General features: G+C 34.9%; 1 pseudogene; it reads right to left on the reverse strand.

Moving 5' to 3' along the window:
* Window positions 1-547: 547 nt before the first annotated feature.
* LOC126702176 (uncharacterized) lies at window positions 548-2,699 on the reverse strand (annotated as a pseudogene).
* Window positions 2,700-25,148: the final 22,449 nt, after the last annotated feature.

The raw sequence follows: 25,148 nt of genomic DNA on the forward strand, positions 1-25,148 counted from the left end.
CACACACACACACACACACACAGAGCAGCAGCAACACATACACACACACAGCCCCTGTATATGGACAGCACACACACACAGCCCCTGTATATGGGCAACACACACACACAACCCCTGTATATGGGCAACACACACACACAACCCCAGTATATGGGCAACACACACACACACAGAGCAACAATAACACACACACACACACACACACACAGAGCAGCATCACACACACACACAGCCCTTGTATATGGGCAGCACACACACACACGCACACACACAGCCCACACACAACAAAACACACACACACAGAGCAACAGCACGCACGCACGCACACACACACACACACACACAGCCCCTGTATATGGGCTGCACACCCACACACACAGTAGCAGCCCACACACACACACACACAATCTAAAAGAAAGCCTGTATATGGGAAGCATGAAATTTGAACAAAAGAACAAAAGCTTTAATACAATCAAAGCTTTAATACAATAAGGTTGAACACCACTTTTTTTTTTTTTTTTTTTTTTTTGTTTTGATAAACTGCAATTTCATTAAAAGACTAAGGACTAACATCACCTTGGATATACATATATAGTGCAATAGGATCACATTGTAGCAAAACAAAATGAATAGTGCAACAAGATCATACAAGACTATTCTTTTACATCAAATTGCAACAGGATCACATTTCAAATTACATCAAATTTTACTTATACAAGACTAACATAAATGAAGAGAAATTTCAAATTACAATAAAGACTAAAGACATAAAAATTAATGCGAGCATAAAACTTAAAATTAGATGATCCTACAACTCACTATATCGTTGCCACAAGTGCTCAATGAGATCCAATTGGAGTTTAGAATGAGTTTCTCTATTTCTAATTTTTTCATGGACTGCAAGGAACGTTGTAAATTGACTAAATTCTTCTGTAGGCTCCTAGGACACTGTTGTAGGGATGCTTTCAGGCACTTGTTCATAATCAAGGTCTTTTGCTCCATTGGCATCACGTTCATCTTCAATTATCATGTTATGCAATATTATGCATGCCTTCATAATGTAATCAAGAGCCTCTGTTCTCCAAAGACGTGTAGGTCCATGAACAATTGCAAATCATGCTTGAAGCACTCCAAATGCACGCTCTACATCCTTCCTAGTTGACTCTTGAGTTGAAGCAAAAAGACTATTCTTTCTACCTTGTGGAGATGGAATTGTCTTCACAAAAGTGGACGATGAAGGATATATACCATTAGCAAGATAGTATCCCATTGTATAATCATGACCATTGATTGAGTAATTCACCGGAGGTGCACGACCTTGAGCGAGCTTGGTAAATATAAAAGAATGGTCTAGCACATTGATGTCATTATGAGACCCAGGTAACCCAAAAAAATGCATGCCATATCCAAAGATCATATGATGCTACTGCTTCCAAAATAATTGTTGGCTCACGACTATGACCAGTATACTGACCTTTCCACCCCGATAGGCAATTCTTCCATTTCCAGTGCATGCAGTCAATGGTCCCTAGCATCCCTGGAAATCCACGACTTTCACCAACTCTTAGCAACCTAGCAATGTCATTGCTATTTGGTGACCTCAAGTACTCTGTAGGATAAATATCGACTATGGCTTCAACAAATTTTTTAAGACACTCTATTGTAGTGCTTTCTCCAATTCTCACATATTCATCTATAAAATCCGCCGCTACTTCATACGTAAGCATCCTTAGTGCGGCAGTCATCTTCTGAAGGGAAGACAAACCAAGCACTCCGGCAGCATTTCTTTTTTGAACAAAATATTCATCTTTCTCTTCTAGATTAGATTTAATACGTAAAAAGAGAGAACGACTCATTCGAAACCTCCTTCGAAATATGTTAAGAGGATATACTGGTGATTCTGCAAAATAGTCTTGAAAAAGTCTTTGGTGGCCTTGCCCATGATCACGTTGGATGAACTTACGGCCTAGAACAGAACCACGATGTGATGTTGATGCCCTCTCTCTTTCTAATCGTTCTTCTTCCAATGCAAGAAGCATAGTTATCTCAAAATCATCATCAGAATTCGAGTCATTTAGAAGCATATTATGTGCATAATTTGTATTACGACCCATGGAACAAATTTCCCAAGTTGCTGACACAAAAAAAAAAAAAAAAAAAAAAAAAAAAAAAAAAAACATACAAGAATATGCCATTTTATCTCCAAACAGTGGTTGATTTCTAATTGATGCATCTATGCAACCAAGTTAAGTGCTCTTGGAAGCTTGGGACTTTAAAGAACACTTTACAAAGTTTCATTTCACGCTGAATTTCAACCTCATCAAGAACAGAGCAATGGGAACTTTTTCTATATATTCCTACACACATAGCTAAGCAACTAATACCTCATTTAGCAAGACCCAAAAAAAAAATGGTACCAATCATAGCCATTTAATGCACAAAGTAATGCAGAGCATCAACTAACATTCATATTGGTGAGAATATACACAATCAAAAAAAAAAAAAAAAAATTCACCTCAATAGTAGCATCTAGTTGCAGAAGTATAGGAATTGGTGAACCGAGAGTAGGTGTAATAACTCCTGCTCTTTCTCGAGCTTTATGGTCCAATACCTCCAACTTAAAAATAAGAAACTCTAACCTACAATTACAAATTCACCTCAATGATACATTATAACTAAAATTTGTGCACAGAAACACACATTCAGAAACAAAAATTCACAGAATCATATGAAAATTATGACAATGCTCTTTAAAAAGAACAAAAACAAGAATTCCAAGAAAACATTTTCCAAAAACCATTCCAACCACATAGATATCAAAAACCCACCAAGCGAAAATGACAAACATGCAAAACCCAATATGAATTCATCGATCAAACATCATTGCCATCACAATTTCAGCTACAAAAAAACCCAGAATTCAGATTCTCAATATTTCCACACCAAAAAAAAAAAAAAAAAAAAAAAAAAACAGAGACATAATAAGATTAAAGTTTGGGTACCGATATTCAGATTCTCAATGTTTTTGTTTGGGTTTTTTTGTTTTTCTTGGTTTGGGTACCGTTATTAAAGGTTGAGATTAATTTATTGACTCTAATAAGATTAATTAAATAGAAAAAATAGAGAAAAGATCAAGAACAAAGTGAAAGACAAACAGAGAGAAAAGAACCAAAAACCCAAAACCTAAACCCACATAGTGGTAAAGAACAATAGAAAAGGGTGAGCTTCAGAACTCGTATGATAAACTAATAAATTCAAAAATGACAAAAACCCTATTAAATCAAAATTTTGGGTACTGATATTCAAGGTTGAGCTTCAAAACTCTATTCTTCGTCATAGGTGGTTGAGCGAACTTCGATTGAAAGGCACGATGCAAGTTCTTTTGTGAAAGACACGATGCGAGATTTTTGTGAGAGAGAGCAGCAGCGAGGGTTGATTTCGTGAGAGCGGCGTTTTTGAAGAGAGGGAGCTTTCTAAAGAGAAACCAGACAATAAAGAAGAAGGAAAAACGTTTGGGAGAGAGAAAGAATTGTAAATTAAATGCCACTATTTAATTTTTTAATATATAATAAGGGAATAGAGTTGCTACAGTGTTCTCTAAAATAAGAGAACTACTGTAGCAACTTCAAAAAAAAAAAAAAAAAAAAAAAAAAATTAGAGAACCTCTACATTTGGAGAAGCCACTGGAGCGTGAACAGTAATATTTGGTGCTCCAAAAATGGTTTTATAGGGATTGCTGGAGATGTTCTAAGAGAAACAAATATCTGTTATCTCAAGTAGTTTTATCCAAATAAGTGCATGATAGTTGGCAAAAAAAGACAATGTTAACTATCAAAGCCTTAAATATAAATAGAGAGAAATATTTTAAATGGAGGACATGCACAATCAAACACAAAAACCCAGAGTATGATCTCTTTGTATCAAAACAATCTATAATCAATCTGTAGGTTTGTTAAAGGCTTTATGCTCATAAATTTATAAACTATTTATTATCAATTCGAGTGTATATCACTTCTAATAGGCTTGTTAATGTAGGCTTTTTTCCTACTGACATTTATTAATTTGTGTATTTCACATAAAAATCCTACTAAGTTAAGTACTACCAAACCCATATATAACTGTTTCCTTGAAGTTAGATAATTGTCTTTGGGTGACTTTAAATCAATAGTATAATAAAAATTAGTTTTCACTCAAATAATGAAGTTTAAGAATTGTCAAAATTAATCTTTCCATCTTAACTTTGTTAATTATAATTTATAACCGGAAGAAAATGGTATGGAAGAGGTGGTGAAGTACACTCTGGAGTCTCACATAAACGAAACCTTAGAATTTGATCTAGGCCTCTCCAACTCCTGCTTCAACCTCCTCAAACTCAATCCCAACATGACCACCACCAGTAACATTTGATGAAATCAATGCCTTTTTTTCCTTTCTTTGATACACTTAGTTCCGGATTGGTTGTTTTTCTAGGTTATTAGAATTTTAATCAAATTGTGAACCCAAACATGTACTATAGGTTTGATTATTGTAATCACATAGTTAGCCTTGTAATCAAGAAGAGTCAAGATAGTTAATTAGTTAGTTGAAAGATTGCAAGAGTTGGGGCAAGTTGGTTACAAGTTGTATAAATACTTTTCTGCATTGAAGAAATAAGACTAGGGTACACGGACATTTTATTTAGGATGTCGTATCTGCATCGTACTAGTCTAGTACCGGCCGTTATATGTTATAATTTTTCAAAAATGCTCGTGTTACCGTATCGTACCTATGTTTGTGCTTCCTAGAAATAAGATGCAACTTTCTTGCTTTCTCAAATTTTCGTTTCAGTTTTCTGTTTGGCTTTTTACATTTTAAAATTTTTATTCTCATGACGGGCTAAACAAAAAATTTGAATCATACACAAAGGGACAAAGTTTGAAACATGAAGGGTCAAAATGAAAATAATGCCAAACTAACGGATTCATTACATTGCAATTATACCACCTTAGGATAAAGTGTTTATTGCTGATAAATAAGTTGATATTGCTTGGCGGCAATTTAGATATGCACCTATCTATTGCTTAGACTGAAAAAGTGAGGAGGGTTGTAGATGGTTGAGAAACAACATAAAATTTAGTTACTTTATTATGAATGAATCAGCTCCTACATATACACCTTGAGGCATGCCCACCGCGGGAAAAAGTGCAATTTGTACTGGAATTTTAGATGTTTGCTTTATTACTTTCAAGGAGGATGTTAACTCTTCATAGTTCATACTCCTTACACAGATTCTTTTAAAAGAGTTCCTCCATATCCCTTATCCAAGCGACTGGCATCAACTTTATTAGAATCAATCAATTCAAAAGACATTTGTAGGTCAGAGAGTGGTTTGAAGTTTTTCCATGAATGAAGCTCCTTGAAGCAGGAAGAAAATGAATGGCAAAAGCTAGTTTTTTGGATAAGGAATTGGAAATCGTGAATGTAAGTTTTAAATTTTTAACTGAGGGTGTCATTCAATGCCAAATTTTCTTTGTATACATTAATCTAACAGATGTTTGTGGATCTCCATGTATCAAAAATACATTGATACCTTTGCAGCTAAAAGGTATCAATGTATTTTTGCTATGAATCTCCATGTCTATTGTCTGAACATAACTGGATCAAATTTCTTTGTCATAAGTAGAGAATTTAAGTAATTCTTTGTCCTAACTATGAATATTATCATTGCCATTGAGCTCTAGCTCAAAAGGCACCTCCTCCCTTTGTAAAAGCAAGGTGGAGGGTGAGATTGTGAATACAAGACCCGCCAGATGCGCGTGTATCTTACCAATAAAAGTAAAATGAAATTATCAAGCTCATCACTTTTTATTCTAAATCTCTATATGTGTTATTGCCAATCCTGTTTGAAGTAAATCCTATCTAGTAATTTGACATTATTTATAGATGGCATTGAAGGAAGGTGTGCTATTGGTGACTACAATAAATATGAAAATTTTCACTTTTATGCATAAATCAGTAGGAATCAGTTGGTGAATGCTTTTTGATGTACTTTCTATTCTTTTCTTTTCTTTTTTTTGGGACATGTAATTCTTTATTTTCACACTTTTAAATGAGAACAAGTATGAATGGGTTTTTGTGTCTACCATGGATACCAGATGCCGACACCAAAATGCAATGTTATGTATGTAGGAGGTGTAATTTTTGTTTTGTTGGTTTTGTCACTAATTCTAAATTAATCAAAAACCTAAGAATTTTCCCTAAGAACAGTATCATTTGAATGGGCAAGGTTCCTCTCAATTTTAAGTAAAATGGAGATAGTCCATTTCAGTGTTCATATTTTATTTGTTGTATCTAAAAGGTATACCGTATACATGATGATGGTACTAGAGACATCTTTAGATTTGTAATATTTAAAATCCGAATCATGAAATCAATTCATTTGAGATGGAGAGGATCCTATTCCCATTTCAACTTAATTAGATTTGATCAAATTTTGTTCAAAATGTTATATGTAATGTTGAATTAATTTATACTTCCTTTTCAACAAATGTGTGGTGTTTGAAGTTTAGGTGCCAATCCTGTTTTTTCAATTAATTTGTACTTCCTTATTTCCACTTGGCTATTATCTTTGTAATGTAATAAATTTGCAGGATGTCCACCGGTATGCTTCATTCACTGAAATGTTGGGGGCAGATAGTCTTGCACAGGTTCTTCCTGGCATTGAAACCATTGAAGAAAGTAACAACTGCTTTTTTATTTATTTATTTATTGTGTTTCACTTCCTGTATGGTGATAAAGTTTATCCATCTAGGCAAAAAGAAGTTAATTGTTCTGGTAAATACCTGTAACTAATTTTGTGCCTGCAGCAGAAAATATTCTGGTGACATTTTTAAGATTCAAAACTTTGTTGTGCATAATAGTAATAGGAACAGTGACTGTAATAACAATAGACCCAATGGAAGTAGAGGTTACTAGTTTGAATCCCCCCCCCCCCTCCCATTGGGCCAAAACTAATTAGAGTAATAATAACAATAACAGACCCTGTGGGAATAAATCAACTCAAGAGAAAATTAGCTATTAAAGCTGATAAAGAGAAATAGGGGCTGCATTCCTTCAAATTTGCCTTCCAATGAACTCTCGTTGACCTCTGGAACAATCTGTTATAATACCAAGGGAAGAGGTGTAGTAACTTTTTTTAACCATATGAAAGGACTACTAGGTTTTAGGGATTTAGATAGTAATGTCATAAAAACTTAAAATTATTTGTTTTCTACTTTGTGTTAAGCTTTTTTTCTGGTTTGTGGTTGCTTGGATGTACTCAATTGAGAGGTTCATCTAATAAAAATTATTTATGAATTTGATTTCTGACTTTAAAGTGATTTCTACTTGTAGTAGTCCTTGAGTAATAGGCATGCACTTTTTCAGGTATACAAATCTACAAGAAGTTCTGCACAGAAGAGAAAGAAAAGACAAGTGGCGTTCTTGCAATCCATGTTTCAAAAGTGGATGTTCAGCCTTACGCTTGTCTGGCGATCCTACTCTCCGTAAGTGCTTAGTTGCTGCTCTATTATGATTTGCATATCCAATTGCATGAATAGAATGACTTCAAATCTTTTAACAGAGAAACTTTCTCCTAATTTCTTAGATATGATTGTGACTTAGCTTTCATCATGCTATTGGAGCATTGGATATGTCAGCCAGAGATAAGGGATATAATGAATAACAAGATAGAATGTAAATCTCATAGTTTATTGGGTAAACATATACTCCACCGTTCTAAAATATATGTCTTTGTTTCTTTATTGGAAGGACCCAAAATAAGTATCCACTTTTCAAAGTGCAAATACTTCCACATTGTCTTTAACTATTCTTACCTTTTTGAAAGAAGCAATAAGATTCTCATAAAAAGTTACACTAATCTCTAAAATAGGGTGAATGGCATTTTATGCAGTATTGGTAAAAGCGTCAAATAAGCATGCTTTGTGCTTCTTCAAAAAGTGCCAAAAAAGCTTGCCTAAAGCTTGCTTCATTAAATGAGATTTTCTTTAACCAAGCAAAGTGCTCAGACCTTGGGGCTTTGAGCTTTAAGCATGCTTTTAACAACATTGATTTTATGAAGACTTGAACCTTTTAGAACCAAGACACTTTTTTTGAGACACAAATAGTGTATGTCATGCTACATGCTAATGTTGTTGCAGTGAAAAAATTACCGTTGAAATCAGTAATTTTTGCAATTATTAATTTCTTTTGTAGTCTGTGAAAACAATAAATTAAAATGGATTATGGAATGTAAACAGATGACTTGTATCTGTTGGCAATTGAAACCAGTTATTAAAATATTGCTATTGTCCTGCTTTATTTGGAATTATGTATCATCTTGGACATCCAATTCTAAACCTTAAGCTTTTTATTTTTTTGATAAGTAACCCTAAACCTTAAGCCATTAAATGAAGAAGCCCAACTAAATACATAGTATCAAATACAATCATGGAAAAGTCCTAACAAGCTTGATGACCCAACCAGGTTTATATATGGTTCTGGTTGGAAATCTCTCTCTCTCTCTCTCTCTCTCTCTCTCTCTCTCTGATATATATATATATATATTATATAAAAATTAGTGGTAACCTTGAAATGGTACCGGTTCCAAAATATTTAATTCTAATAGACAAATTGGAACCGTCACTGGAACATAACTGTCAATCAAAAACAACAACAATATACTTCTACATCCCAGACAAACAAAACGGGGGTATAAGCCCATGAAAATTATTTTCCAATGCCCAATTATTGAACCCATGAGCTATAGAATTATGATCCCTTGCCACCCAATCAAACAGAACAATTCTTCCCACCTAATGCTGAAACCAAATCCCTTATATCTTGAATTACCAAACTAATCTCACAAGCTACATTCTGAGGATTGCTTCTTAGCATCTCGCACTACCACTCGGGCATCACTCTCAATTGTTACTCTATCAGCTTCTGTTCTTTTACTGATATGAATTGCATTCCTGATTGCCTCAGAAAGCATTAGTGAACTATAGCTCACGTTTAAGGTCCATACTGCAGCAAACTACCCTCTTCATGCCTCAGCACAGCTGCAGCAAAGGCTTTACAAGATCTCAACACAGCATCAACATTCAATTTCAACCAGTGTTTCTGAGGTGGAATCCACTCATAATTTTTCCTCTCTATATGGGATCTGCAACTTTTTAATTAAACCAAGTCATTCCTTGTTTTCCAGAAAGCCCCAAGAGTTGCAGCAGCCATCACAAACCATTCCTTCTCACACACTTCATCCTACCCTTCTCTCCCTCGAGTGCTATCAAAAACTTAACAAATTCCCCTATTGTATCTGCTCCCAATGCGCCAATCCTGCAACTCCACAGGATTCCAAACTGAACTGCCCTTGCAAATACATAATTCTTAAATAAGTGCAAGGCAGTTTCAGCAATTGTGTTGAAATCTGTAATCATGATGCATTATTAAGATTGTAATTTACCTTTTGTTGCTTCCCATGAATTCTCACATAAAATGTGGACCATGAATTGAAATTTTTGAATAACCCAGTGAAGGTTTGTGACCTTGCAGTAGGTAGCGCTTAGCCATAAAAACTTTTCTAACACTGAGGTCACATTTGGCTCCTTTTTGGCTAATGGAATTAAATTTTCACTACTGTCACTTGGCTCCTTTTTGGTTAATGGAATTAATTAAGTTTGTAATCCCTTGTAAGGAACTACATCTTCGGCAAGCCCCGAAAGAATAATAAGAACTACTTTCATTTTATTGTGTTGCCTTTCAGTATTCTTGGTCTGATTACCAATCCAGTTCTCCCATGGTAGACTTTTAATCCATACTTTTTAAAGAGGACAACCAGAAGACGAAGCACGCATTATCTATTCATAAAAGGAAAAATCTTAATTTACATTGCTGATACAATTTAAATATAAAAGTCCTTCATAAAATAAAAAATTTATTTTTATAATTTTCATTCTCCATTGTACAACCCTTTGATGAACAATTCTTGGATGAACGTAACAATCAATATTAGGAACCCCAAGGCAGTAGCAGCACATCCTATCACTCCCAATACACGAGCAACTCGTGGCCTCGTATGCATTAGCAAGACAGAGATCATGCTACAAAGGTAACCTACTAGGTTACCTGTCATCACCAAAACTAGGAGAAGCTTAGTCAAGAAAGCTTGGCCACCAACTTTCAAGGCAATAGCCGAACCAGATGTTTGTGCTGTGATAGCGACGGACATTATTGCAAGTTTTAATATGTCTAGAGTGGATCTCAATTTCTTCTTGTCTCCACCTCTGCTTTCCAAGTCACTTCCCTCTCCATCTCCGCCTCCCCCTCCACCTCCACCTCTCCCTCCTCCTCCTCCGCCGTCTCCCCCGTCTCCTCCTCCTCCTCCCCCTCCTCCTCTGCCTCCACGTCTACCACTACCATTCCCTCTACTTCCATCTCTTCCCTCTTCTTCTTCACCTCCACCTTCATATCTGCCACTGGCTCCCCTATTGCCTCCAAAGTTAAGCATGGGCTCTTCTTGGCATCCGGAGGCAGATGTCTCCTGTGAGCGCTGATATTCTAGTTGTAATGAAACGTCCTCCTCACCTCCATCACTGCCTTCCACAATCTCAAGTGCAAAAACTCTTAAGTGCTGTTCAGCGCTGGCTTTGAGACGCTGAAATACTTCATAGTCTTTGAAGTGCGACCGATAGGAACTCTTCGTGGATACCCCTGAACTAACAGCATATGTTCCGGATGAGACAAAAGGGCGGGATTCATAGATGACTAGCAAAAGAAACTGGGTTACTGCGACAGAATATTACTCGAACTTGTCATATGCATCTCAGCTTTTTGTTTTTAAATAAAAAAAAAAAAATCACTTTTTAAGGTGCAAAACTTTTACTCACCCACCAATCAAAATAAACACAAATAAGTTGATGATTGAAAAAAATAATATATATATATATATATATAGTCGGGAAAAAAAAAACAAAACAAAACAAAAGTTGTAGTTTATAATTTTGTTTTTGTTTTTTTTCTTTTTCCTAAAAGTACTTTAGAATTTATATTATATATATATATATGCTACAACCGTAAGTCAAGGCTAACTAATTGACTATATATATTTTAAGGCCCTTTACCAACGAATAATGTGAGATTATTTTTATATTTAAATATTTATTTGAATTTTTATATCATAATATATATTTTTTAATTAGGATCTTTTTTTTTTCTTTTTCTTTTTTTGCTTTTTGAGGTCCAAAACATTTAATAGCTAATATATATTCTTTTACTTTAAAAAAATGTATTGAAATGCATATTTTATGGTATATATTTATAATTAAAATATATTTCAAATAAAAGAAATTTTTTATTTCACATAAAATTAGAATGATTTGAATAAAATAAAATTTCAAAGTAAATTCATATAAACTATTTTTTCTATCTTCTCACTTTTCTCCTTAACTAAACAAATAAGTTTTTCATCTCTCAACTATTCTATCCTTCAAACCAAACACACATGAGGAAAAATTAAATCTTTTCTATCATTTTCATATTTTTTATTCTCCCACTTTTTCACCCATCCAATTAAACTTAAACGGAAAAATTTTAAAGTATGAGAGAGAGAATAACTGAGATGAGATCTGTGTGTGGGAAGTGAAATGCTGTGGACTAAAGAGACTAAACAAGACACTTGAGAATATGTGGAAAAAATTGAAACACACGCTTAGGGTCTGTTTGGTTGGAAATGTGAAAAAATGGAAGAATGGAAAATGGTGGGAGGATAGAAAATATATTATTTTCTCTCATTTTTGTTTGTTGGGAATGAAAAAATGGAGGAATGGAAAAAAATGAGTTTGAATAAATTTTCTCATATAATTTTGTTAAAGAATGATGATGATGAATCGATCGTCAGTTTATTATGATCGTCCAGATGGAAGCCGTCCCTCACCAAACCAATCTTTTGCAATTCGTGGACGAAAGAAAGGAAGTAGTTCGCCGGCGTTGTGCCTGCAAAAAGGTCTCCGATGCCAAAGTCAGAAAGATTGACAAAGGAGAGTAATGAGAATAGTGTGTTAGAGTATTTTTCTTACCCTACCCCTTTTGGGGTTCAGTCTTTATATATGTGTGCTTACAGGTGTTTTCTTCTAGTCGTTGGTGGAGTCTTGATGGAGGCTTTAATCTTGCCTGGTAACGCCCTTGCAGGGTGTTAATGATGAGCTGCCCTTCCCAACGGTCTGAAGGTTGATTAATGTCTTGTAACGGCTCCGTGAGGAGTGTTCATGTCTTTGAGCGACAACCTTTTTCCTCAGGACGGTTTATTAAGGTCGTCCATGACCTGCATTGTATGGACGATTACCATTTTGGTCGGGCGTATCAAATGATGCTCAATTAAAATAAAAATTCGACAAATAACAAAAAAAAAAAAAAAAAAAAGACTAATCACCCAAATTTATTTAAAAAATAAAAATCATGTCCCAAAATAAAAATCGCGTATTAAAAAAAAAATATAAAAAAATAGCTATCACACCCAGGCCCTAAAAAATCAAAACAAACAAAAAAAAAATAGAAAATAAAAAAAAGGAAGAGTCAGGTTACTGCTCAGAATCAGAATCAGAAAAAAATAAAATAAAATAATAATAAAAAGAACGCCAGGCCTAAAAATAAATAAATGAATAAAGGCAACGTTGCCCTTAAAATAATTTTTTTTTTTTAAAAATAACATTAAAAATTAATAGTTATATCATCAATCACATTATTTCATTACTGCACTCTAGTGCAACACTTGCAGACATATTAGTAATGGTAAAAAATAAGATGATGCAAAAGCAAAAGAAAATAAAGAATAAAAAGTACTGGAAAGATGACTTTTCAGCAAAATATACAAGTGAAGATGGCTTGCATTACAAAAGCAGTCGTGTGAATGAAGACATACCAATAATCTGAGGCGTCTCTTCCTTGAGGTTGAAGAGTCTTTAGCCGATACTCGCTTTGTTGAGGGTCGTTGATCGAGTGTTTCCATTTTTTTTTCTTTTTTTTTTTGTGTATGGGGTCGAGGGGGGCGGGGTGCTTCTTGACTTCTTCTTTTTTTTTCTTGACTTACTGGTTGTATAGCTACAAGCTATCTTCATTTAAAGGACGAAGATGAAGGAACAATTACGCTAACCTTTTTCTTTTGACTCTACTCTCTCTTTCCTTACTCTTTCCCCGGACATTCCTGGAAAATCTCAACAGTTGTGTGGAGCCCACAAAGAAAAAGGGTTTGTTTTTGAATGATAATTAATTGTTAGTGGGACCCGTAAACTTGGGTCTTTTACGTATTCATTTCCGCTTAAAATTGGCTTTTTTTTGTTTAGTAAGCTATTTCAAACAACAGAATGACTGAATGATGCGATTAAACATTGAAAATTGTGGTTCTCAACAAAAAATTAATGAGTAATAGGAGTATTTTTTTTTAAGTGTGTTTAGTTCACAATTCTCAATTTTGGGTATTTACGGGCAGCTTGGTAAGAGAATTTTAGTAACATTTTTTAAGTGTTGTGAAAATACGTGTGAATTAAAAAGTGTTGTGTATTGTGGTGTTTAAATATTGAAAACTGTTGTTTAAATAACAATATCACATGGGCCATTAAATACTATATTTAGAAAAATTCTCATATCAATTTTCAGTTTTTAAATAACATTGTTCAATAGCATTTTGTAAATACTTAAAAATAAAATATGAGACCCATGAATTTGACAATTCCCAACCAAATCTTCTCTCTCCAGACTTTTTTTTTTCTCTCTCTCTCTCTTACACTGTTACACACTGTTATTCTTTACTTTTTTTTTTTATTATTCTTTTCTCCCTTCTCTTGCCGCTGCAGCGCTGCCACTCTTTTCTTCTTCTCTTTAGGTCCGTTTGAATTGAGCTTATTTTTGCTGAAACTGAAAACACTGTAACGAAATAATTTTTAAATGTGTGAATAGTGCTATAAGACCCATTTTTAATGAAAAAGTTACTGAAAAGTGTAATTTGTAGGACCGTAAACAGTGCACGGGAGCACTGTTCACAGTTGACAAGTCAACTATTGCAGACTGAACCAAAAAAAAAAAAAAAAAAAAAAAAAAAAAAAAAGAGCTAAAACGTGATTACAAAACGCAGACGGGCATTTCAGCCGAATCCAAACCGGCACTTTATTTATTTATTTTTTTTTCTCTCTCTCTTGCATAGTTGCACGTTGTCTTCTTTTTCTTTTCTTTTTAAATATCCTAGTTGATGGATTTTTGTTTTGGTCTTCTCTTGTTTTTCTTTTTTGAGTTTAGATGACCAGTGATACAAATTGGATTCATCAATACAATTTTGTCTCAACTAAAAAAAATAGCAATTTGGCTGGGTTTGCATTGACTCAATGGAGTTGTTCAAGACTTGCAGAGAGTGAGATGGGACGAAGAGGAACGGGAGAATAAATAAATAATTATTTTACTGTTTATGTTTGAAAAGTTACACTTTTTTAAGAAAATACATACATATACTAAACATACAATTATTTTAAATCAATAATCAAGCGCCAAAAAATACATAACGTAATTTTCAAAAAGTTAAAGATTACCACCACAATAATGCAACAACGACAATGTTTCCGGTGAATCTGAAAGACTGTATGGAAGAGGTGGTTAAGTACACTCCCTAGAATTCGATCTTGGACTCTCCAACTCCTTCTGCTCCAACCTCCTCAAACTCGATCTCAACGATCCCAACACCACCAATACAACCGCTAACTATTTGATAAATTCATCACTTTTTCTTCTTCCTCTTCTTTAATATACGGTTCTTTTCTTGCTTATTAGAAGTTTGGGCAAATTGTGAATCCAAACATGTTCAAGAAGAGAGCCAAGTTAGTTAATTGGTTAGTGTAAGATTGCAAGACTTAGGCCTAGACGTGTCGGACACGCTGGGAAACTTCTGCTTAAAGTGTCCTTATTTTGTTGGGAGAAATTTGTATTGAAAATGAATTCCTTTTAATTTTAGACGTTTTTTTATAAAATATTTTGATAGTTATAGACAAAATTTGCCTATAATATCAATTAATTAATTAATCAATTGTAGTATCCCACTGTCGTACTCCTAATCTTTTCAAGAATTTGTGTCGTTGTGTCCGTGTCAGTGTTGGTGAATTTGTGTCTGCGCTTCATGGTTGTTAGTTGGTTATTTGGCTGATAAGATTTGCTAACAACTTGTATTTATTAAAAAATAAATAAAAAGATTTGCAAGATTAATACTTGTGGTCCACAGCATTATAACATTGAAGAAATAAGATGCAATTTCTCACATTTTTCTTAAAATTTTCTCTTTCTCAATTTCTTCTTGTTAAAAGGTGATTATCTCGAATTAAGTTATTTCTTGTTCTTTTATTTTAGAAACTAATGCGTTCATTATATTATAATTATACCTCTTTAGGTATGGTAATTTAACATAAAATTTAAAATATTTTTAGACACGTTTTCCCAAAAAAAATTGTATTTGAATCTTAACAATATAGGCAAAGTGTTTATTACCAATAGATAAAGCAATATTGCTCGACTTTGAAATGTTTTTTTTTTTTTGGCAAGTTATACACACACCCGTTTGGTTATAGAGTTCAAAAATTATTGTTTAAAAAGATGTGAAAATTGTAGTTTAAAAAGTGTTATTGAAATACATGTTTTTAGTGTTTATAAAACAAAAAAATGTGTTTGGTATCATGGTTTAAATAACATGTTTCAGTATTCAAAAATATAAAATATGTGTTTGGTATGTGTGTGTTAGATGGTAAAAAAAAGCTGAGGAAAGTACAAAATAAATATTTTTTAAATCAGCAAAGTACAAAATAAATATAAAATATTTTTTAAATGCTGCTGGGTTGCTGTCTGTGTGGGTGAGAGAGTAGACAATTTTTCCAAAAAGCTGACCGGTGGGCCCATAATACTGTTCAACCTAATTACGAAAGTGCCACTCAGCACTAGTTTTTATTGTTAAAAATCAGTCCAAAGGTGATTTCAAAAACTATTGTTTTAAACATATGTTTTGAACAATATTTTTCAAACACCCTTGTTCCGGAATGGTCCACCAAACGTATTTTTTGTTTTTGAACAATAGTGTTCAGTGTTTAAACACTGAACAATATGTTTTGAAATCAATGACCAAACACCCTCTTAGGCTTCACTTTTATTTGTACTTAGCCTAGAAAAGGGAGGAGGGTTGCGGTAAATTGACAAACAACATAAAATTTAGTCAATTTATCATAGATGAATCAATTTCTACATATACACCTTAAGCCATGCCAACCTTGGCTACTTTGTTGAGGATTAATAATTGACCACAAATTCTTGTGACTAAGGATTAGCTGTTGTTGTTGTTGTAAGTTATAGAGGCACCTAGTGGGTCCTGAATAACCCCACCCTATCCTATTATTATGGGAGAAAGAAGTAATAGTTGAACTATAGTTCCTTGTCATTGCTGAGTTATAAAGTTTAGAGGATATTGCAAACTGCACCATAATTAATGGGGAAAGTGCAATTTGCACTGGAATTTTAGATGTCTGTTTTATTACGTTCAAGAAGTGTTAATTTTTTATGGTTCAAACTCCTTATGCAGAATCTTTTGAAGGAGTCCCTCCATATCCCTTATACAAGTGTCTGCCGTAAGCTTTATTAGAATCAATCAATTCTAAAGCCTTTTGTAGGACATATAGCAATTTGAAGTTTATCCCTGAAGGAAGCTCCTCTAAGCAGGAAGAAAATGAATGGCAGGAGCTGGTTTTGGTTAAGGGATCGTAAATTGTGAATGTAAGTTTTAAATTTTTAACTAAGGGTGTCATTCAATACCAAATTTTCTTTGTGTATTATTAATCAAACAAATGTTTTCTCTCATCAGGTTTTGAAGTCTGTTGTCCATGAACTTCATGTTGAGGAGCCTTTCTTTTCACAGCTAAAAGGTATCAATGTGTTTCTGATATGAATCTCCATGTTTATTGTTTGAACATAACTGGATCAGATTTCTTTGTCATAACTAGAGAATTTAACTAAATCTTTGTCATAACTATGAATCTCATCAATCATCATTGCCATTGAGCTCTAACTCAAAAGGCACCTCCTCCCCCTGTAAGAGCAAGGTAGAGGGTGAGGTTGTGGGTTCAAGACCCATTAAATGCGTGTGTACCTTAGCAATAAAAAAGTAAAAGGAAACCATGAATCATGTTAGGCTCTAAAGATTTAGAATTAAATGTTTAGAGTCTCAATTTGTATATGTTGGCAAACCGAGAACAAAAACATGTTTAAAATAGGTGTTAGACATTGCTCAAAGTGTTTCAAGTCAAGTCTCAAGAATATTCAAGCTGCAAAAAAAAGAAGTCAATTTCTATGAAGTTTGATCGATCGAAGATTAGGCTTGACCGATCGAAAATCGCAAAAAAGTAATTTCTGCAAAATTTTAAATTAGGCCCAAGCCCGCAAAAACTTTTAGGGTTTCAATCCAACACTCCTAAATATAAAAGAAAAACTATAACTACGTTTTGAAGAGCTTTGGAATACTTGTAAGTTACTCCTGTGAGATCTGAGAGGTTCTGTACCTTCTAAATCTACAAGTTTCTACCAGAACAAGATCAACAATCAAGTGTTGGTGGAATCTAGTTGATGCAAGATCAACAAGCGATGATCTGAAACCTTTGAATAGGATCTCAAAGTCAAAAACGTGGAAGTTTGTGTTCTGAAAATCCAAGAGAGAAAGAGTCTGTGGATTCGGAGCTTGCACGTGGTCGTGTCAGTAAGTTACTATTAGAAGTAGCAATAGATTTAGGATAAAATCTTTTGTGAAAACTTCAATTCTCTTTTAGTGGATTTGTTTTACCTTGAGAATAATTAGGTCAAATCCTCCCTAGGTTTTTACCTTGAAACTGTTCGTTTCATTGGTTTTCCTAGGTGATCATGTCGGTGTGTTCTATACTTTTCCACTTTTGTGCATGATATGATCTTTCTCTATTTAACCTAGATCTCATAATTAACCTAAGTAATCACTTGGCTAATATATTAGGTTAAACAATCTATTTTAAGGGGTCTAAATAAACAAACAAATCACATCTCCTTTCACTCTAAATCTTTTGATGTGTTATTGTCAATCCTGTTTGAAGTGAATCCTATTTGGCAATTTGACATTGTCTATAGATGGTGTGCCGTTAGTGACTATAATAGGTATGAAAAATTCCACTTTTATGCATAAATCAGTAAGAATCAATTGGTAAATGCTTTTTGATGTACTTTCTCTCACTCTCTCTCTCTTCTTCTTTTTTTGACATATAATTCTTTATATTCATACTTTTTAATGAGAACAAGTATGGATGGGTTTTCATGCCTACCGTGGATTCCAGATGCCAGCACCAAAATGCAATGTTATGTATGTAGGAGGTGTAATTTTGTTTGTTAGTTTTTTCACTGATTCTAAATTAATCAAAAGGTTAGAACATCAAAAACATAGAATTGGGGTCATGCTATACTCCTCAACCTAAGAATTTTCCCTATGAACACTTTCATTTGAAAGGACAAGGTTCCTCTCAATTTTAAGTGGGATAAAGATAGTCCATTTCACTGTTCATATTTTAATTTTTGTATCTTAAAGGTATACATGATGACACTAGAAGACATCTTTAGATTTGTAATGTTTAAAATCTAAACCATGAAATCAATTCATTTGAGATATAGAGGATCCTATTCCCATTTCCATTTAATCAGATTTGATCAACTTTTGCTTAAAATGTAATATGTAACATACACATGCATAAGAGTATAAAACAAGGTCACTTGAGCTAATTTCTCACCCCAAAAGTAGACAGAATATACCCATTAAGGTAAGTATGCGTTTGGTCAGCTTATTTGCGGTGAGACAAAAAAGTGAATTTAAGCAAATAAGCTGGCTTATCATATAGTTTGATTATCCAAAATAAGTTTGAATTATAAATATATTAAATTCTTCTGGGATCCTGATTATCTTTTCTAGTTCAATTTTTCCAAAGTTAAATGATGGATTTTCTGTATGTTTGGTAATTTTACTTCATTGTTTCTTTGTCGATTGATTTGCATTAATTTTTACCTTTTATGGTCACAGAATTGGTTCAGGAACTTTAATCCATTTCAACAAATGTGTGGTGTTTAAATTCAGGTGCCAATCCTGTTTTTGCAATTGTTAACGTATATAGTATTGTGGGCTTTAGACCCAACTAGATTACTTGTATAGCACACATTCTTATACTACACTCTTGCTTGTACTGCACACATATGCCTCCTATAGAAAGGCACTCATGTATATTCTATTATTTGGTGAAATACAATACACTTATTCAGTATTTCTAATATGGTATCAGAGCCACTGCTCTAATTTTCTTGTGTCTTGCAATCTTGTCTTTGTTAGTATTTTCCGCTGCCTCAACTTCTGCAGTCAGTAAGCCCTTTCAATGCCCTCTCTCGACTGCTCTGCTGTTGTCAGAGGTCCTCAAGGTTGAATCTCCACCGCCAGAAACTCCTTCTTCATCGCCAAGACCACTGCCATTATCAGATCTATCACCTCTGACCTCCGATTACAACACAAGATATAGCATCGTGTAGACCGTCAACCGATCTACTCAACTCCACTAGAAACTTCCACATCTGAGCCTCCACGTGCTCTCACACGCCACTCAAAGTTTCGACGAGACGAACCACGCGCCGTCACTCTTCTTCATGCGCTGCCACGCGCTTGATCTGGACCTACTAACATCATCTATGCCATGTCAGCCCTAAGTGACGTCATCATTACCACGTCATCAACTGACGTCACTGCCACGTCATCTTGAAGTTAGCCGCTTATGTCATCCACAGGTCAGCTGCTTATGTCATCTTTGACCTACCGCCGTTAAACTTGACCAACGTTGACTTTACCTATTGACTTTGACGTGTGTTGACTGTTGACTTTTTGCCAGAGTTGACTTTTTGCAGTCCAGGTGCTCCTTACCTAGTTTTTCATGTAGATTTCATTTTTGCATATTTTGATTCTAAATGAAGAATAAAGACAGGTCTTCTTCTTGTTGCAATAATCGTCGCCGACAATCCAGTAAACATTTTTGCAAACGTTTTGGCCACAATATTGAGACTTGCTATCATCGCAACAAATCAGCTATTTCAATTTTTGCTGCTACTGTTGCTAACACTGAGAGTGTCCAACCAATGGCTCCCGTCTCTGCACAGTCTAAGTCTTCAGGACATACTTTCACCATGTCCACAGATGACCTTAAAAACATCATCGCTAATGTCATTCGTATGGTTGGTAATGCATCTTATTCCTCTTCTCTCTCAACTCTATCTGGTATGTCTCCTTCCTCTTGGCTTATGGATTCTGCTTGTAGCAATCACATGACACCTCACTCGTCCTTATTTTCTGAACTTAAACCTACACCACAGCCTCTCAATATTCGCACAGCAAATAATTCCACAATGTCTGGTCATAATATAGGTTCCGTTTCGACCTCCAACCTCTCAGTTCCTAGGGTCTTTAATATTTCTAACCTTTTTTACAATTTATTTTCTATGGGACAATTAGCTGAGTTGGGTTATTGCATTATCTTTTATTATTCTGGGTGTATCGTGTAGGATCCGAGGACAGGACAGGAGCTTGGGACCAGTCCCAAAGTTGGTCGTATATTTCACGTGGACAACCTTCATCTTCCACTTATTGCTCATGTTTCTATTGCTACAGTTGCTACAATTTCTTCAATTCCTTCCCTTGCACTTTGGCATGCTCGACTTGGCCACGCATCTTCCTCTCGAGTACAACAATTGGCTTCTAGAGGTTTGTTAGGTTCAGTGTCTACAAAAAATTTTAATTGTGTTTTATGTCAATTAGGAAAACAACCAGTTTTGCCTTTCAATATTAGTTAATCAATATCCACTGATATCTTTGACCTTATTCATTTTGATGTTTTGAGGACTTCCTCTGTCTCTAGTATTGGTGGGTCTCGATATTTTGTTGTCTTTGTTGATGATTACTCTCGCTATAGCTGGATTTTTAATATAAAACATCATTCTGAATTATTGCAATTATATTCTAATTTTGCAAAAATGGTTGAAACTCAGTTTTCCAAATGCGTCAAAAATTTTCAATCTGATAATGCTCTTGAATACACTTAATATGCTTTCCAAGCTGTTTTGCATTCCTATGGCATTGTTCATCAACTAACTTGTCCAGGTAACTCTCAGCAAAATGGTAGAGCTGAACGAAAATTTCGTCATATTCTTGACACTGTTCGTACTCTTCTTCTCTCTGCCAATGTTCCTGCTTCTTTTTGGGGCGAAGCTGCTCTTCATGTTGTTTATGCTATTAATCGCATTCCAAGTCCTGTTATCCAAAATCAAACTCCATATGAGCGCTTTTTTGAGACACCTCTAGACTATCACCACCTTCGCTCCTTTGGTTCTGCTTGTTTCGTTCTTCTTCAGCCACATGAGCATAACAAACTTGAGCCTTGGTCAAGGTTTTGTTGTTTTCTAGGCTATGGCGAAACTCAAAAGGGGTATTGGTGTTATGATCTTGTCTCTCATCGTCTTTGTATCTCCCGCAATGTTGTCTTTTGGGAACATCGCTCCTTTGTCGAGCTCTCTCACTTCCATGCCTCCATATCTTCCTCCTCTATCTTAAATCTTTTTCCAGATGAGGCACATATTCCTTTTGTAGCTACTTCTGATCCTCATGTAGCTGCTCCTGATTCTCCTGTAGACTTCTCTATCCAACCACCAGATATCCTTGATCCCTTTCTTAGTTCACCCTTTAATGAACAGGTGGAAGATGAATAGGTCGAAGACGAGCTACCCAACCCTAAGCTTGGGTCCCCTATTCCTGCTCCGACTGAAGATCTTACACAAGACATTCCACCTCGTCACTTAACTTAGGTAAAATCCATTCCTGCACATTTACTTGACTATCATTGTTACACTGCCCTTGCTACACTGCACGAGCCTTACACCTATCATGAGGCTTCCACTAACCCTTTATGGCAGATTGCAATGAAAGAGGAACTTGATGCATTATCTAAAAACCATACTTGGGATTTGGTGACTCTTCCCCCTGGGAAATCTGTGGTAGATTATAAGTGGATCTATAAAATTAAGACTCGCTCTGATGGGTCCATTGAGCACTACAAAGCTCGTCTTATTGCAAAAGGTTTTACACAAGAGTATGTGATTGATTATGAAGAGACTTTTACTCCGGTTGCTCGTATCTCATCTATTCGTGCCCTCTTAGCTGTTGTTGCTGCCAGTAAATGGGACATTTTTTAGATAGATGTCAAAAATGCATTCCTTCATGGGGATTTAAGTGAAGAAATTTATATGCAACCTCCTCATGGTCTCTCTGTTGAATCAAATAAGGTTTGTCACCTTCAACGTGCACTTTATGCCTTAAACAAGCTCCACGAGTTTAGTTTGCCAAATTCAGCTCTATCATCTCTCACTTGGGTTACATGGCCAGTCATTATGATTCTGCTTTATTTCTTCGTTGCACTGACAAAGGCACTATTTTACTTCTCTTATATGTGGATGATATGATTATAACTGGTGATAACCTCAGTTGGCATTCAAGAACTCAAGGATTTTCTTATTCAGCAGTTGAGATGAAAGATCTTGGACATCTCAACTACTTCTTGGGTCTTGAAATCACTCATTCTGCAGATGGACTTTATATTACTTAAGCCAAGTATACCTCTGAACTCTTATCTCGAGCTGGACTTATTGATGGCAAGACTGTTGACGCTCCAATTGAGTTTAATGTGCATCTGACTCCCTCAGGAAGGAAACCATTGTCTAATCCCTCTCTTTATTTACAAATGCTTGGTTGGCAACCTAGTTTATCTCACTGTCACTCATCCAGACATTTCCTATGTTATTCACCAGGTGAGTTAGTATCTGTCTGCTCCACGATCGATTCACTATACTGCTGTTCTGCGCATTCTTCGATACCTAAAGGGTACTCTCTTCCATGGTCTTTTCTACTTTGCTCAGTCTCCTCTTGTTCTCCGTACATTTTCTAATGCTGATTGGGCAAGAGATCCTACTGATCGCAGGTCCACCACTGGTTATTGCTTTCTTCTTAGTTCTTCTCTGATTTCTTGGCAAAGCAAGAAACAAACTCATGTGGCCCACTCCAGTACTGAAGCAGAATATCGTGCCTTTACTGATACCACATCTGAGCTCATTTGGCTACGATGGCTTCTCAAAGACTTAGGTGTGTTCACATCTTTTGCTACTCCTCTTTATTGTGACAACCAGAGTGCTATTCATATTACTCATAATGATGTCTTCTATGAACGAACTAAACATATCGAGATCGATTGTTATTTTATTCGTTATCATCTTGCCCATGGTGCTCTCAAGCTGATCTTAGTCTCCTCTAAAGATCAATTTGCAAATATCTTCACCAAGTCACATCCTAAGGGATGCCTTCGTGATTTGCAACCTTATGCTGGTCTCACATCCACCCCAACTAGATTACTTTTATAGCACATATTCTTGTACTACACCCTTGCTTGTACTGCACACATATGCCTCATATATAAAGACAATCATGTATATTCTATTATTTGGTGAAATACAATACACTTATTCAGTATTTCTAACAACAATTAAGTTGTACTTCCTTATTTCCACTTAGCTCTACTCTTTGTAACTTCATAAATTTGCAAGATGTCTACCGGTGCTTCGTTCACTGAAATTTTGGGGACAAAGAGTCTTGCAAAGGTTCTTCCAGGAGTTGAAACCATTGAAGAAGGTAAGAAACTAAGAACTGCTATTTTTATTGAGTTTCACTTCCTGTATGGTGATAAAGTTTATCCATCTAGGCAAAAAAAAAAGTTACTTCTTCTAGTAAATAGCTGGAAATAATTTTGTGCTTGCAGCAGAAAATATTCCGGTGACAATTTTAAGAATCAAAACTTTGTTGTGCATAACAGTAATAGGAACAGTGACGGTAATAATAATAGGCCCAATAAGTAATAATAACAATAACAGATGCGATGGGAATAAATCAACTCATGAGAAAATTAGCTATTAAAGCTGATAATGAGAAATAGGGGCTGCATTCATTCGACTTTGCCTTCCTATGAACTCTCCATGACCTCTGGAACAATCTGTTATAATACCATGGGTAGGCATGTAGTAACCATATGAAAGGACTACTAGGTTTTAGGGATTTAGATAGCAATGTCATAAAAATTAAAATTATTTGTTTTCTGCTTTGTGTTAAGTATTTTTTTCAGCTTTGTGGTTGCTTTGATGTACTCAATTGAGAAGTTCACCTAATAAAATTTATTTATGAATTTGGTTTCTGACTTTAACGTGATTTCTACTTGTAGTAGTCCATGAGTAATAGGCACGCATTTTTTCAGGTGTACAAATCTACAGGAAGTTCTACACAAAAGAGAAAGAAAGACAAATGGAATTCTTGCAATCCATGTTTCGAAAGTGGATGTTCAGCCTTACACTTGTCTAGCGACCCTACTCTCTGTAAGTGCTTAGTTTCTATTCTGTTCTGATTTGCATATCCAATTGCATGAATAGAATGACCTTTTTTCTTTTTTTGGATAAGTGCATGAATTCAAATCTTTTAACAGAGAACTTTCTCCTAATTTCTTATATCTAATTGTGACTTGGCTTTCATCATGGTTTTGGAGCATTGGATATGTCTACCAGATATAAGGGATATAATGAATAATGTGATAGATTGTAAAGCTCATATTTTTTTAGGGTAAACACATACTCCGCTGTCCTAAAATATATGTCTTAGTTTCTTTATTGGAAATACTTTTGCACTTTCTCTAACTATTTTTTAAAGAAGCAACAAGATTCTCATAAGACGTAATACTAATCTCTAATATAGGGTGAATGACATTTTATGGAGATGAACTTTTTTACTTTTCATTAATAATTCTGTCTTTAGAACCAAGACACTTTTTTGAGACACGAAAAGTGAATATCATGCTACATGCTAATGGTGTTGCAGTGGAGAAACTATTAATTCTTTTTGTAGTCTGTGTAAAAACATAAATTAAAATGGATTATGGAATGTAAACAGATGATTTGAATCTGTTTATAATCAGAACCAGTTATTGAAATAC

Source organism: Quercus robur, chromosome 10, assembly GCF_932294415.1.
Source record: "Quercus robur chromosome 10, dhQueRobu3.1, whole genome shotgun sequence".
NCBI classification, from domain to species: domain Eukaryota; kingdom Viridiplantae; phylum Streptophyta; class Magnoliopsida; order Fagales; family Fagaceae; genus Quercus; species Quercus robur.